This window comes from Oryza sativa, chromosome 12, assembly GCF_034140825.1.
Source record: "Oryza sativa Japonica Group chromosome 12, ASM3414082v1".
In the NCBI taxonomy this organism is placed as follows: domain Eukaryota; kingdom Viridiplantae; phylum Streptophyta; class Magnoliopsida; order Poales; family Poaceae; genus Oryza; species Oryza sativa.
Window position 1 is genome coordinate 5,807,886 of NC_089046.1, and position 4,350 is coordinate 5,812,235.

General features: G+C 38.8%; 1 long non-coding RNA gene across 1 annotated transcript; it reads right to left on the reverse strand.

The window, feature by feature from the left end:
* Nucleotides 1–1,525: 1,525 nt before the first annotated feature.
* On the reverse strand, nt 1,526–2,811 carry LOC107278307 (uncharacterized). Its single transcript, XR_001542105.3, has 2 exons — nt 2,453–2,811; nt 1,526–2,182 (listed from the first exon to the last, which is right to left on the reverse strand). It is a non-coding gene; the product is annotated as an uncharacterized lncRNA (long non-coding RNA).
* Nucleotides 2,812–4,350: the final 1,539 nt, after the last annotated feature.

Here is a 4,350-nt window from a genome sequence, read left to right on the forward strand (position 1 = left end):
GGGCCTACTCCTATGCCTGTTAATATCTGCTGCGTGTTGACCATCTGTAAAATCTGTGAACTTCCATTGATGATTTCTGAATTGTAATTCTGCACAGTTGCAGTGCTGTCAATGCTCAGTGGGGTTACCATATTTAATTAGCATTTCTGATGTTCAAGATATCATCAGCTTGGACTTGGTCGCAGAAACATTTAGCCAAGGCATTTTCCTATGGCTAGATCTCATATATTTTATGATGTTTCAGTCATGTATCGAGAATCGACCGTCTAGATTGAGCTCAGCAAAGAACATTTGTGACTTAAAATTTTGTAAATGTTCATTGCAGCAAAACAGGGATGGAAATTTCGTCCCCTCCGGCAAGCAAATATTTCGAGTGAAAATTTCCCTTTTTTCAAATAATTATGAATTTGGTCATAATTTATTCAAATTCAGTAAAAATGTGTTAAAATTTCAAAAAAAAATCGTTCGGAATATCCGAAATTTCAGACCCCACCGAAATCTTCTTGCTTTCCGAAATTTTCAACGCTAACTCTTAAAAAATATATATCTGAGATAGGCCTATCTGAAGTTGCAACATTTAAGTCATTAGCAGTAAGACTTTGGCTGACACTGCAAGCACTTAGTGATCATTCTTTCAAAAGAGAAAACGAAAATCTGCACCAAAGCAATAGATTGCTTGCAAGAAAACAACACTCTCCGTTCCATGCTTCCGGCTACCATTTGTCACCTCCAACGTGTGAAATAATTGGCATTTTGGCGTAAGTGCTTGCCAATGGAGCAATGCAACCTGATGGAACACCGACACTTTGATCATCATTTAAGGTTGTCTCCCCCTCATGTCTAGGTTAATTTCACTCTACAAGTGAAGTGAAATTGAAGGGAAATTTTCAGTTTAATGAAATATCTCTTAATTCACCAGAAAAATAAAAAAATGGCTAATTTAACTTTTTTGTCAAAAAAAAACCTGTCACTTCAGCTTAATGTGGATTAATATCTCTTTCCCGCAAAAAAAAAGTTTATTTTTAGTCTTTTCCGTTTGCTCTAAAATAAGTTTATTTTTAAGTAATTATTGCATCAAAGTTTGTGGAAATAAAAGATAAATACATTGTGAGTAGATAAAGAAAGAAAAAATTGCATTGTAATTTAATAAAATTAGGGTATTTTAGTCTTTTTTGTTCTGTATTGGTACGTGTAGTATGGGTGAAAAATAAACTTACTTTGTGGCAGAGGTAGTATAGGGCACTTAGGACCCAGCACTTAGGACCCATTTGGTAGAGCTCCAACTCCTACATTTAACTCCAGGAGTTAGGTCTGAAGTGGAGTTTTGGAGCAGCTTAAACCTAATTCATTTTGTGAGAGTGCTTCCGCTAGCTCTACTCCTATTTTAGGTGGATCTAAAACTGTTTGGCTGAACTCTAGCTCCAGAAGAGGTGGAGTTAAAGTTGAAGCCGTGCCAAATAGGCCCTCAATTGCTCACAATTTTGAAAGTAAAGTTGAATCCAATCAAACGCAAACGCTGGTCATCTAGCCTCCATAAACAACTCAAAATTCTCTCCTTTTCTCGTGCACTTATTTATGTGCCACACAAAGTCACAAACAAAAACTAAAACACATAAAAAATAGTCAAAGAAAAATAAAATTGCCTGTACATATTCTCATTGCCTACTTACAAGTAGGAAGAGGCCATGGTCCTCATGTCAGTGGGCATGAAGGCCAGCACCACCAGGAGCGCCAGCAAGCACACCGGCAGCAGCAGCAGCAGCGTCGGCGGCGGCGGCAGCGGCGGCAGGATGAGCGGCAGCACCAGCAGCGACACGGTGACGCATGCCAGCACCAGGATGGCCTCCGTGCTGAAGTAGCACCTGCTGCCGCCGTCGCCGCCGCCGCCGTTGGTCGCATTGTTCATCAGCCGCCGCCGCTGCTGCTGCTTCTGCTGTTGTTCTTGTTCCCTTGTGGTGTGATGCTGATGATGCCTTCCACCTCTCTGCATTTGCTGCTCTCTGAACATCTGTTCCTCCATTGTGATCATCAGGTGTTCAAGAAGCATGAAATGTGTTGTCCGGACAGTTTGTTGTTGGGAGATTTTCTGTGATGGATTTCTGAAGATGATGTATCTTCTGATGAGGAGTAATTTCTTGGCTCTCACCAGTCTGATTTGGAAGTTTTCTTGCAAGGAATATATCTGTGACAAAAAAAGTTGATGAATTTCAGAGAGATTTGTAGAATGGCCGGCTATAACATACAGACATATTTGATTATTGAGGCCTTTTGCTAAGAATTTCAAGAAAGGTCAGGTTGACATAAACAACAGATTAATCAATCTCTGAAAATGGCATGCAAGATGAAAAAGAGGGAGCAAGACAGCTGCTGCAGTGAAGATTTTGGATGAAACAGATCAAAAACTCAAAGGAACCAAAGATTAATGGACACAAGGAGAAAATAGAAATGGTACCTCTGATCTTGAACTTGGTATTGCTGGATTTCTGGACAGATTTCCCCCTTTCTTGATTTCACCCAGGGGAGATCTTGGAACTAATTCCACTCAGGAGGATCAAGAACACAAACTGAAAATGGCAACCAAGAACTTCCAAAATGCAGGAGGATATCAAAGGGGAACTAGGAAAAATTTGACCAGGAAGAAGAGAAGAAAAGGATTGGAGCAAATGGAGTTGTGCAAGAACAGAACTTGTGAAGCTGATGAAGCAGGTAGATAGTGGTTTTGTGCAAACAAGCTTGGAACCTGGCCCCCTTTTTGGTGATGTGTGGGGGAAAATGTGATGTGAAGGAGATGAGCATGATGGGAAGGCAGCCATTTTATCTGTGGACTGAAGATGGTGGTTTTCAAATCTTGGAAGCCTAGGTATGGAGGGAGGATAGGTGCATTGCATCAAAGGACCAAGTGTCCAAGTGGGAGAGGGGTGGGCCACAGTCTTTGCTCTTGTAAGGTACATGGAAAAGTATTTTAGTTGGTTAGCATGTGTCCATCCAATTAATGTCCAAAAACATTTATTGGCTATTATGTGAGAATCGAATTTCTTAAGTCGTCCGATAAAAGTCATCAGATGTACAGTGAAAAAAGTTTGGTCGTTGGGAGAGAGCAATTCGATTAAAATGTGATTTGTTGTAAAACATGTATAAAGTGGAGAATAGAATTTGTGTTGTGGTAGGATAATGATTTACAAGAGAAATAAGAAACTTTGTCACCGTCCAAAATATCGGAACTTAGGATGCGATCAGTGCGAAAATTCTCTTGAGTTTCGGGTCAAACCCGTTTGGTAAAATCCTAGAGACAAACTAAGAATAAAATCGCACCAATTTCGCGTACTCGCAATGGAATTCAACCAGCTAGAACTGAACTTTCCTTTTCTACCACTCTGATGAGTGCAACAAAGCTAGTGAAGAGAGATATTATTTTTCCAAAGCACTTTTGGAAAGGGGAGGCAACTAGGCAGGGTTGCCTTGGTAGCTGCTGGAGGTTCCTCTCCCCTTGCTGCACTTTTGTTCGTCTGTCGATTTATTCAGTTGGTCTCACAACCTCCCCCCTGCCCCTTTCCTATCATGACAATCCTTCCCAATTGCACTACACACCAAGCCTGCACCATCAGTTTTGCATGCCAAGTTGTTTTTATCCCTTCTAAAGTATCAAACCATCCTAATCATTCATGGGGGATGGAATTGCTTAGCTGGTAAAAGATTCACTTATCACTGTCAAGACTGACTTACATATATATGTTTGACAAGAAAAACCTGTACTAAGTTAATTAATCTTCTAACTGAGTGTGTTGTGAAACAAAAAACAGTATATGTTTTGTCAGAAGGAATGGTACTACTAAGAGATTAGTCGTTAATTGGAATTTATGGACAATTGTGAGTTCATAATAATTCATTTATGTATGAAATTGAATAAATTAATATTTATTACTCCCTCCGTTTCACAATGTAAGTCATTCTAACATTTCCCACATTCATATTGATGTTAATGAATCTAGACATATATATCTATTTAGATTCATTAAAATCAATATGAATGTGAGAAATGTTAGAATAACTTACATTGTGAAACGGAGAAGTACTGTTGTAAGTAGTTATCATATATAAAATCAGAACTAGTAATATAAATTTTTCAGAGGAATAACTAGTTAGTCATCCTAACCTTTATATATGATGAGTTGATGACCTGTTAGGACATTATAATAGAGAGGCTGTATGCAAGAATTATCCATATCCTTTAATCCGTTTATAGTTTTGGACTATTACTTGGTACAGGTAATTTGAATGTGAGATTTATAAGATTATCAGGACATGTTAAGAAGGAAAGGAAAAGACTTTAATATCCCTCATTAAAGTGAT